The sequence below is a fragment of the Myotis yumanensis genome, unplaced genomic scaffold (assembly GCF_028538775.1).
Source record: "Myotis yumanensis isolate MYYU_CA2020_CCGP unplaced genomic scaffold, mMyoYum1.0.hap1 SCAF_3, whole genome shotgun sequence".
Taxonomy (NCBI): Eukaryota; Metazoa; Chordata; class Mammalia; order Chiroptera; family Vespertilionidae; genus Myotis; species Myotis yumanensis.
Window position 1 is genome coordinate 119,899,070 of NW_027223754.1, and position 12,724 is coordinate 119,911,793.

Here is a 12,724-nt window from a genome sequence, read left to right on the forward strand (position 1 = left end):
CCTGATCTCACATCTCAGAGCACAGAAATGTTAAAGCAGCATCTGCTTGATACACAGCAGCTGTGAAAGCTGCAAAACGTGGCCAAAATGCTGGCAATTCTCAAAATGTTCCCAGGGCTTAAAAGGCAGAGGTATGCACCTGCTGCATGTCACTGGGCTGGCATTTGTCAGCAACAGGACACCTCTGACCCACCTAATGAATAAGGAGCCCAGAAATCTTCAAGTCAATAGAAGCAAGGCCTGCTATTACTTTTAACAGTGACACTGATTTCCTCTGGCCTCCTCAGAGGAGTGCTCCTGGTGCTTTCCTTTCTAAGGGTTTTAAAATAATGTTATGTAATTTTTATTATGAAATCAATATACATTTTACTCTGAAAAATACTGGGAGAAACTATAAAAGAAATAATAAAAGAGCCTTTAAGGTATTCCATCAAGAATACAACCTGAATGACTTCTGGTCAAGATGGCGGTGTAGGTAAACATGGTACTCACATCCTCCCACCACCACATCAAAATTGCAACTAAACTACAGAACAACCATCATTCAGAATTACCTGAAATCTGTCTGAAAGGAAGTCCTACAACTAGGGAATAAAGAAGAGGCCACATGGAGATTGGTAGGTGGCGGGGAGATGTGGAATGCACTGGTCTCACACCTATGTATGCTGGATAAAAACCAGGAAGGGTATCTCGGCTGCAGAGGTCCCCGGAAGAATGGACCACACCAGACCCCCCAGCCCAGGGTTCCAGTGCCAGGAAAAGTCCCCATAGCTTCTGGCTATGAAAACAAGTGGAAATTGAGGCTGAGGGAAACAGAGAGCTGCTCTTAAAGGGACCACATATGGACTTACTTGGACTCACTCCCTCTGAGCTCCAGCATTGGGGCAGCAGCTTGAAAGGCACCAGAGACTAATAGGGAGGACCTGAAGTATCTGGTATCAAGGTGAGAGCTGGGGGTGTGGCTTTTTCACAGAGAAAAGTGCTGGTGGAGGCCATTGTTCCTTTGATGAGACCTCCCCTCACAGAGCCAGCAAATGGGCACCATATCTGAAACTCCATCAACCTGGCCTATACTGTTTGCCCTACCTTGGTGATTCCTTGAGGCCCTGCCCCACCCAGCTTTTGGGCCCAACCAAGTTATTTCCAGTGGCTTTTCCATATGCATAGCCTGTCTTGGCTCATCCTTCAGATTTTCCTGAATCTCTCAAATAGATTCTGGCCTCAGTGTGTCCCTGTAACTCTCACTAAGTGGCCTGAGGCCTGGCACTAGCAGTCTGCCTTGGTTCACAGCTTGGCCTTGCCTGGGCACCTCCAAGCCAAGCATAAGTATCACCCATCTGTAGATCACTTTGTAGCTCATGTCAGGTGGCCCTGGGCAGAACACAGGTGGTGGCTGACCTTGGCCTACACCTCCAGGAAGGCCCCAGAGCCAGCGCACTCAGTGGACAGCTTCAGACCATGTTGAAGCACCACAAACCACCTCCACAAGCAACACACTCAAAGGGTGGACTCGGCAGGCACCAGAGCCCTGCTGAAGTAAGTTCTGCTCTGTGGGGTGGACCCATGGACAGCAGATCCTCAACTGTGGTCACAGGTTGGTGGTTGGAGCCAGTCCTTGCAGCTGATTGGCCTGGAGGTAAATCCCTCCAACTGACATGTCAACAGCAATCAAGGCTCAACTACAAGAAAAGAGTGCACATAGCCCACACGGGGGTGCACCTCGAGGGCCCAGCTTGGGTGATCCTGAAGGCTGTGCCAGTGGACCCCACAGAACTCCTATTATATGAGGCCACTCTAACAAGCCCAGGAGACATAGCAGCTCCACCAAATACATAAAAACAAACACAGGGAGGCTGCCAAATGAGGAGGCAAAGAATCATGTCCCAAATGGAAAAATAGAACATTGTTCAAAACACTGGTTATAAGGATGCTCAAGGAACTTAGAGAGAACTTCAACAGCATAAAGAAGAGACATGAAAACCATAAAAAGAAGCAGTCAGAAATGAAGAATACATTAACTGAAATGAAGAATAATTTACAGGGAATCAACAGTAGAGTAGATGAAGCTGAGAATCAAATCAGTGATCTGGAATATAAGGAAGCAAAAAACACCCTATCAGAACAGCAAAAAGAAGAAAGAATAAAAGAAATGAGAATAGTGTAAGGAGCCTCTGGGTCAACTTCAAGTACACCAACATTTGTATCACAGGGGTACCAGAAGGAGGAGAGAGAGAGCAAGAAATTGAAAGCCGGTTTGAAAAATAATGACAGAAAACTTCCCTAACTAGGTGAAGGAAAGACATACAAGTCCAGGAAGCCCAGAGAGTCCCAAACAAAATGGACCCAAAGAGGCCCACACCAAGATGCATCATAATTATAATGCCAAAAGGTTAAAAACAAAGAGAGACATTTAAAAGCAGCAAAATAAAAGCAGTTAGTTACCTAAAAGGAAGCTCCCATAAGACTGTTAACTGATTTCTTAACAGAAACTTTGTAGTCCAGAAGGAATTGGCAAAAATATTCAAAGTGATGAAAGGTAAGGATCTACACCCAAGATTGCTCTACCCAGCAAAGCTATCCTTTACAACAGAAGGACAGATAAAGAGCATTCCAGACAAGAAAAAGCGATAGGAGTTTATCACCACCAAACCAGTATAATATGAAATGTTAAATGATCTTCTTTAAGGAGAAAAAAAAATCAAAATATGAATAAAATTGCAATAAATACATATCTATCAAGTAAATCTAAAAAATAAAATAAATGAATAAGCAGAACAAAAAGAATACCACCTGAAATTTTAGTAATTTTCTTCCAAATTTTAAAATAACTTATATTAATCTATTTTTAATAGTATCAGACTTCACATTTATTTAATATACCGTTTATTCATTTACTGTTATATTGTGAGTACTATCACCATGTTGCATTGTTACTGGAAATCATGATTTTTAATGGTTGCTTTATAAATATACTACATTTCATTTGTTTCTAATACTATTTCCATGACAAAAGAGAGAACAACTAGGGTTTGGTGGCTAAAACAATCTTTAGCTTACTAAAGAGATCAGAATTCAGAGTTTAGGCCTATATAATGTAACACAATATAGAAGTTAGAGTTTGCCTAGACAAACCTGAGAAAATGAATTAATTTAGCATTATTTTAATTTTAATTTTCTTTCTTAATCTTAACCCAAGGACATTTTTTCCATTGATTTTTAGAGAGAGTGGAAGGAAGGGTGAGAGACAGAAAGAGAGAAACATCAATGTGAGAGACATCCACAGGCTGCCTCCTGCATGTGCCCTGACTAGGGCCAGTGATCGAGCCTGCAACCAAGGTATATGCCAGGGGTGGGCAAACTTTTTGACCCGAGGCCACAATGGGTTCTTAAACTGGACCGGAGGTCCGGAACAAAAGCATGGATGGAGTGTTTGTGTGAACTAATATAAATTCAAAGTAAACATCATTACATAAAAGGGTACGATCTTTTTTTTTTTTTTTTTTTTTTTAGTTTTATTCATTTCAAACGGGCCGGATCCAGCCTGTGGGCCGTAGTTTGCCCACGGCTGGTATATGCCCTTGACTGGAAACCCTTCAGTCCATAGGCTGATGCTCTAATCACTGAGCCAAACCAGCAAGGGCAGCATTATTTTTATTTCTTTTCTTTTATAACTTTTATTTACTTTATTTTATTTTTAAATATATTTTTATTGATTTCAGAGAGGAAGGGAGAGAGAGTGATATAGAAACATCAATGATGAGAGAGAATCATTGATTGGCTGCCTCCTGCACGCCCCCTACTGGGGATTGAGCCCATAACCCAGGCATGTGCCATTGACCGCAATCAAACCCGGGACCCTTCAGTCCGCAGGCTGACGCTAGGGCTTGACTTTTATTTCTTAATCTCTCTCACATACACACAATTCTGTAAGAATAAAGATTAAACACTTAGGTGCTGGTATGAAAGGCTCTTGGGCTCTATAAGAGACTCCCAATGGGCAGGCTCATGGCACCAGTTCTGTGTTGGCATTTTCTACCTATGCTATGATAGGCTTATCAACACTGCCAATCACCAAAGGAAGAGATTGGTTCAATAAAGCCAAGGATTTAGAGAGTGGGAAATTTTTCACAAACAACATCAATCTCTCAAAAAAATTGTATTTTATTTTTGACAACAAATACATATAGTGTAGAAAATTCAGAAAGAATTCCAAAGTTAATCTTTAAAGGCAATATTCTTTTAAATGCATGTACACTTTGCATTTTTAATAACAAAACTGTCTAGTCACAATTCTACCACATCCCTCATGCCTCCAAGCAATGCAGTCCTATTTTAATTTCCTTTTTTTAAATTTTTATTTTTAGCTTGGACTTCTCTATCTTCTTTCATAGAAATGAAATGACAAAAACAACAACAAAACAAAGAAACTTTTGGGATTTTCACTGGGTTTGTGCAACTTAATCCCATTCCTTCTTTTCTTTTTTTAAAAATATATTTTATTGATTTTTTTATAGAGAGGAAGGGAGAGGGATAGAGAGTTAGAAACATCGATGAGAGAGAAACATCCATCAGCTGCCTCCTGCACACCCCCTACTGGGGATGTGCCTGCAACCAAGGTACATGCCCTTGACTGGACTCGAACCTGGGACCCTTCAGTCCGCAGGCCAGCGCTCTATCCTGTGGGGAGCCGCTATAGGGTTAAACTTCAGACTGACCTGTTGGCAAAGTCATAAACAATTCCCAGCTTAGAGGGCACAGTCCTCCTAGCATAATTAGGCTTGACCTTATGAGGCTCTCTAGATCTTATCTGGGAAGCTAATGGGCTGAGGGAAGTGCAGGAAGTGTAACTATGGTCAAAACAAGTGAAACTCACAAGAACTGTGTAACTATAGAAACCACTACCTTGTTTACCTCTCACTATAAAATAAAGGCTCAGCTTGCCTTGGGATCCTCTCTCTGTGGCCTCAGCCAGGCACAGGGAAGATCCACGGAGACTGAGGAAAGCTAGAGAGTTCTGAACGCTGTCTCTGTGTAAAACATCCTTCGCCGACTCCGTCCACACCTTTGGGAACCCCTGGACCCGCTGGGGCTGGACCCCAGCATTTGGCGCCGAACAGGATTCCCTTAGGTAAGCCCCCCCGCACTCGGGACGGATAGGACTCCACCGTAGGGTGCTGCAGACCCCCCTATAGAGGATACGTAGGGTAAGAAGGTGGATAGTACAGAACTTAGACTGAGAAGATGGGCCATACTGAGTCTAAAGAAAGAAGACTCTGTATCGATCTTTTAACACATATGTTCGCTACCAGAGGAGTTAAGGTTTGTTCCAGTCAAACAGAGCGTTTTTTACAAGAAGTCTGTTTATGGTTTCCTGAGGAAGAAACTGTTAATTTAGAAACTTGGACTAATGTAGGAGAGCAATTAAAGAATTATTACAGATACCAAAGATCTGAGGAGATCCCAAAAGATATCCTTTCCCTCTGGAATTTAATTCGTGACACCTTGGCACCAGAGGAAGAAACGATTGAACTTTCTCAAAATATAAATAGTCCCTCAGCTCCACCTACAGAAGACACATCATTATTGTCTCCAGTTCAATCTAAGAGCAATTTAACTATGCCTACTGATCAGAAGGAGAATAAGTATCATAAACATGACCCTTGGTCCTTTCCAGTCAGTAGAGAGGAGAAAAGCCCTCCCATTCAAAACAGGCTCCCTAAATTAGAAAGGAAGCCTAAACCAGGCCCTCCGGCTCCTATGAGCTCCATGTCTAAATTTCAAAGGGCGATAAGAGAAGCAGAAGCTAATGGAGATCTTGAATTCTCACTCTGCTTCCCAGTTGCATATGAGAATGAGTTTGGTGAGGACGAAAACCCCACCTGGGAGCCTATACCTTACAAAATACTTAAAGAATTAAAATTGGCCTGCTCTGAATATGGACCTCTAGCTCCTTACACACTAACCTTGGTAGAAGCCCTAGCCAGTAAATGGATGACTCCTTATGATTGGTCACAGGTTTGTAAAGCCTGTCTCTCAGGAGGCGATTACTTATTATGGAAAACTGAATATGATGATCTTGCTAAGAGAGCTGTAGCCACTAGCAGAAATTCCAGTGGAGGAGTAACCCTAGACATGATATTAGGAGAAGGTGATTTTATCACGGCTCAGGAGCAAATGTATATGCCCAAAGAGGCACTTATTAAAGTAAACAGTTGTGCAGTAAACGCCTGGAAATCCCTACCTTGTACAGTAGGAAAAACAACCACCCTTACAGAGGTTAAACAGAAGGTCGAGGAACCGTATCCGGATTTCCTTTCTCGCCTCATTCAGGCAGTCAAGAGAGTAATCACTAATGAAGAGGCAGCCGATATCCTAATCAAACAACTGGCTTTTGAAAATGCTAATAATACCTGTCAGGCTTTATTAAGGCCGATTCGCAGAACGGGAACTATAAATGACTTTATAAAACAGTGTGCTGATGTAAGTCCAGCATTTATACAGGGTGTAGCTATAGCTGCAGCTCTCAAAGGGGAGACATACCCTCAATATGTACAGGGCATAGGACAAACCAGCAATAATAAAAGAAGTATAAATTGCTACTCTTGTGGTCAATCTGGACACTTTAGCAGAGAATGCCCAACTAAAAATAATAATACTCAGGCTTCTCAACAGCCTAGAAATACATCAGGGAACAATATTACTCCTCCAAAAACTATTTGTCCCCGATGTCAGAAAGGATTTCATTGGGCAAAGGAATGCAGATCGAAATACAATAAAAATGGTCAGCCTTTAAATTCTACAAACCTCTCCCAAGGAGGATCTATCCCATCACCTCAATCGGGAAACTTGAGAGGGGGCCAGCCCCAGGCCCCTGCAATAACAGGGGCATCAACTCTCAACACTCTCAACCCCTTTGTAAATTTCAATCAGTCAGTAACCTCTTCAGGGCAACCCCAGGCAGTGCAGGATTGGACCTCCGTTCCACCACCCGCGCAATACTAACCCCAGACTCGCAGGTAACAGCCATTCCTACAGGTGTGTCTGGGCCGCTGCCTGAGGGAACTGTAGGCTTAATATTAGGACGGAGCTCCACCTCATTACAGGGGATCTTAGTCATCCCAGGAGTTATTGATGCAGACTTCACAGGAGAAATACAGATTTTACTTTCCCCACCCACCACAACTATACAGATTCAGCCCAACCAGAGAATTGCCCAATTACTCCTGTTACCAATACATAAAATAGGGACAGCTATTACCCAGGAAACCAGAGGGGCTGGAGGCTTTGGATCTAGTGATGCAGCATTTTGGATACAAGAAATCCATGCTGCTAGACCTACAAAAATTTTACAAATTCAAGGAAAACCAATTGAAGGTCTTTTGGATACAGGAGCAGATGTTTCCTGCATAGCAGGGAAGGATTGGCCCTCTTCGTGGCCCACGCACACCACCCCCACTTCCCTAATAGGACTAGGCAAAGCATCTAATGTAAAAAAGAGTTCTCAGATTTTAACTTGGGCTGATGAAGATCAACATTCAGGAACATTCTGTCCCTATATAATTACAACTATCCCCTTTACATTATGGGGAAGAGATATCTTGTCTCAAATGGGAGTTCTGTTATATAGCCCCAATGATAGAGTAACATCACAAATGGTAGACATGGGATTTAATCCAGAAAAGGGATTAGGAAAAGAAAAGCAAGGAAGACTATATCCTATAGAAGTAATACCTCACACTCCTGGACAGGGACTTGGATATCAGGATTTATAATTGGGGCCATTGCCCTTAGGACTGCTGATCCCATAGTCTGGAAATCATCACAACCAGTATGGGTTGAGCAATGGCCCTTAACATCCGAGAAAATATCAGCAGCCCGACAATTAATTGATCAGCAATTAGCAGAGGGACATATAGAGCTATCAAATAGTCCCTGGAACACACCCATATTTGTAATAAAAAAGAAATCAGGCAAGTGGAGACTTTTGCAAGATCTAAGGGCCATAAATGACACCATGGAAGATATGGGCTCCTTACAACCTGGATTGCCCTCCCCTGTGGCAATTCCACAGGAGTATTGTGTTGTTGTTATTGATTTACAGGATTGTTTTTTCACTATACCTCTTCACCCGGCTGATTGTCAAAGATTTGCATTCAGCATACCATCAGAAAACTTTAAACAGCCTTATCAGAGATACCAATGGAAGGTTCTCCCACAAGGGATGAAAAATAGTCCTACATTATGTCAAAAGTTTGTAGATCAGGCATTGCAAATTATTAGAAAGAAATTTTCAGATCTATACCTTATTCATTATATGGATGATATTTTACTAGCTCATAAAGATCGGGTTACTTTACAGGAAATTCTTACTCAGACTGTCCTTGCTTTAGAAGAACATGGTCTAAAAATAGCCCCAGAAAAGATTCAGACTGAACCTCCCTTTTCCTACTTAGGCAGAATATTACATACCTCTACTATCACCCATCAGCCTTTACAATTAAGAAAAGATCATTTAAACACATTAAATGATTATCAGAAACTATTAGGTGATATCAACTGGGTCAGGTCATATCTAAAAATAACCACTCTTGACTTAAAACCTCTATTTAACATTTTAAAGGGAGATTCTAACCCTAAGTCTCCCCGACAATTAACCGTAGAAGGAGAAAAGGCTATAGCAAAAATAGAACAGGCCATCAATAGACAGCAACTACAGTATCTAGATTATTCCAAATCTTGGACCTTAATTATTCTAGCCACTAAATATACTCCTACAGGATGCTTATGGCAGGAAGGACCATTAGAATGGATACACTTACCTGTCACTCCTAGGAAGATTGTAACATCCTATCCCTCCCTAGTGGCCACTCTCATCGTCAAAGGTAGACGACGCAGTATCGAACTCTTTGGGAGAGAAGTTACTGAGATAATAATACCTTATAAAAGAGAACAATTAGACATACTACTACAATTTGAAGAAGAGTGGCAAATAGCTATAGGTAACTTCCCAGGACAAATTTTACATCATTTGCCAAGATCACCTATATTGCAATTTCTCTCCCTGCATCCATTTATATTTCCTATTAAATGTTCAAAAGAGCCATTATCACCTCCTGCCTCCTTAGTATTCACAGATGGTTCCTCTAATGGTAGGGCAGTAATAATCATTGACTCAATAACCCATGTTCAACAAACCCTAGAGACGTCAGCCCAGAGAACAGAGCTTTTAGCAGTCATTTATGCTTTTGAACAATTGCAACAGGTTCCCTTTAACTTGTACACTGACTCTCAATATATAGTTAAATTGTTCCCTCATATTGAGACTGCCTCTCTCCCACAAGGAAGAACAGCCATTTTCTCTTTGTTAACTCAGCTACAAACTTACATTCACAAACGAGAAAAGGCTTTCTATATTGGACATATTAGAGCTCATTCCTGCCTACCAGGACCCTTAAGCGAAGGAAATTATCAGGCGGATTTACTAACTCGCCCAGTAGTTTGTACAGCTCTAGAAGAAGCCCGGCGGTCTCATGCCATTCACCATCAAAATGCTTCTGCTCTCCGTCTATATTATCGTATATCTAGAGAAGCTGCTCGAAGTATTGTGCGTGACTGCGGCCATTGTCCTACTCATTTTCCTAGCCCTGCTACTGGAGTTAATCCAAGAGGACTTAGACCCTGTGACTTATGGCAGATGGATATTACTCATGTCCCATCTTTTGGCAAACTTTGCTATGTGCATGTTTGTATTGATACCTTTTCTCATGTTATCCTTGCTTCTGCACGTACAGGAGAAGCCTTTAAAGATGTAAGTCAACATTTGTTTCAATGTTTTTCCTACCTAGGAATACCAAGGGCACTTAAAACAGACAATGGGCCTGCCTATACCTCTAGAGCTTTTAAAAACTTATGCTCTACATTCGGCATCGCACATACTACAGGAATACCCTACAATCCTCAAGGCCAAGCAATAGTAGAAAGGGCTCACCAAACTTTAAAAACACAAATTAAAAAATTACAAGAAAATGAGTTTAAATATTCCTCTCCTCATCATGTTCTACAACATACTCTATTTGTAATTAATATACTAAATGTAGATTCTGAGGGAAATTCCCCAATGTATAGACATTGGAACCCTGATCTAACTAAACCTAAAGCCCTCGTCAAATGGAGAGACTTGCTTACTGGAGCTTGGAAGGGACCTGATGTAGTTTTAACCTGGGGGAGAGGATATGCTTGTATATTTCCACAGGACGCAGACTCACCTGTGTGGATTCCAGATCGTCTAGTCCGACCTTATGTCTCGCCATGTTAGCACACCTGACCAGTGCCCGTCTGCAGCAGATGTGCAGCCCTGCGCTGGAACCACCTGTCCATTGGAAGGATCACATGTGCCTCCTTTTTGTCTGTCCTTATGTTCCAGCTTTGCTCCACATCTCCTATCCTTTTTCTTTTTTTCTTAATCTGACTACTTGTTTGCTGGTTCTTTGGCCTTTCTCCTTCTCTCCTGAACACAGCCTTTTCTAGAATCTCCCTACCCTACTGTTCCAGGAAGGGCACCTCCCTTTTCTGCCATGACTAGGGGGTGTCTGGTATATGCCTCATACGTGGAGTTGTCTTGTGCCAAGAGCCTGACATCCTGGGCTGAGAAAGCCCTGTCCCGGGACTCTCCTTTGTCCTATATTGGCCCCTCTTGCCCTTGTGTCAAGAGGGACCCTCTTCTCACAATCCAATTGCCCACAGCTGTTGCCTGAGTTCTCTGTTAATGCTGAGGTCACGGTGGCTGGTACCATGGATCTGTCTCTTGCCCAATGGAGTGAGCTGGGTCCTCTCTGAAGAAGAAACCTGGGTTCCCCAAGATATGTGATCAATGCCGGGACCCCGCCAGCAGGCGAGGGGATCCAAAGGCAGTTGCTGGGCATGGAGGCCACAAGGGCATAGGCTACCAAGGAGACAGAACTGAACCTCACATCACCCTACTTGGCCCCGGAGCTTGGCTGGTTAGTCAAAGACGGGTAAGATTCCTCAGGGAGGAACAACCTAAGACAGGCACAGTCACAGAGGGGCCAGTAGGAGAGAACTTGGGGTTCAACAGAGGTGGGGCACAGATCCTCACCCCCCCAATGGTGCAGGGGCTTGAACACTCGCCCCTTCTGAGGAAGGTCTCCTGCCCCCATGGCTGCTTCTCGCTTCCCATGTCCAGCCCAGGTAGGGACCCAGATAACGAATAGAGACTTGGCCCAGCTCAGATCGGGAACAGAAAGAGACTTGGTCCAGCTGAGATCAGTACCTAGATAAGAGACCTGGCTGACAGCAGCTTCCCTTTCACTGCAACAGGACTTGTTTCCCATTTCTACCTTGGACCACAGGGAAAGGGGCAGCTGAAAGAAAGGGCTGGAGCAGGATGCTGCCTTCTTCCCTTTCTTCTTCCTCTTTTTTCTAAACACTTCATGCCTTGTAGTTCTTTTGCTTTCTCTTCTTTTTCTCTACTACCCTCCATCTCTGCCTCATCCTCCCCAGTATCATCCATATCAGCTGACTTAGAGGGCACAGCTGACTCCTCCCCGGACACTGACACCACCATCAAACGCGGCCCTGATGGACCCTTTGATCCAGCCGTACAACACACTGACACTTCAGGAAGCCCGTCGCCAGCAACACCTGCTAGCCAGATCAACAAGGACAACCAAACCACCGACTTGGGGTCAACTGAAGAAGTTAACAACTGAGGCCCAGCAGATGGTAGAAAAGCAAGAAGTGGAAGCTACTCTCTCAGCCAAGTCAGAGGACTCTGAGTAAATTGGCAAAAGAGACTTTCATTTGGTAGAAAAATGTTACTGTGGTTTGATTTTTCACTTATTGCTGTTTTGCATTGCCATTGTTTTATTATTCTTACTAGTTAACTAGCATGTTCAAATTTTAAAATGTTTTAGGTTTTGCATTGGCATTGTTTTGTTATTGTTTTAATAGCCAGAGTTTTGTTCTTGATGCTTAAGTTTGATGCTTAAATTTTACTGTCATTATAGTAGTGTAAAAACTCTCATTATAGTAGCTTAAAAAATAAAAGAAGGGTGAGATGTGGGGAGCCGCTATAGGGTTAAACTTCAGACTGACCTGTTGGCAAAGTCATAAACAATTCCCAGCTTAGAGGGCACAGTCCTCCTAGCATAATTAGGCTTGACCTTATGAGGCTCTCTAGATCTTATCTGGGAAGCTAATGGGCTGAGGGAAGTGCAGGAAGTGTAACTATGGTCAAAACAAGTGAAACTCACAAGAACTGTGTAACTATAGAAACCACTACCTTGTTTACCTCTCACTATAAAATAAAGGCTCAGCTTGCCTTGGGATCCTCTCTCTGTGGCCTCAGCCAGGCACAGGGAAGATCCACGGAGACTGAGGAAAGCTAGAGAGTTCTGAACGCTGTCTCTGTGTAAAACATCCTTCGCCGACTCCGTCCACACCTTTGGGAACCCCTGGACCCGCTGGGGCTGGACCCCAGCACTATCCAATGAGCCAAAACGGTCAGGGCCCTTCTTTTCTTTTTTTCTTAATATATTTTTTAATTTTTTTACAGAGAGGAAGGGAGAAGGATAGTTAGAAACATCAATGAGAGAGAAACATCGATCAGCTGCCTCCTGCACACCCCCTATTGGGGATGTGCCCGCAACCAAGGTACATGCCCTTGACCCCTTGACCGGAATCCAACCTGGGACCCTTCAGTCCA

The 12,724-nt window shown here is 43.0% G+C and overlaps 1 protein-coding gene across 6 annotated transcripts in view; it reads right to left on the reverse strand.

Moving 5' to 3' along the window:
• The window catches only part of ERC1 (ELKS/RAB6-interacting/CAST family member 1), a 503,328-nt gene that overhangs the window by 50,548 nt on the left and 440,056 nt on the right, over positions 1-12,724 (reverse strand). The gene's annotated exons all lie outside the window — the stretch shown is intronic.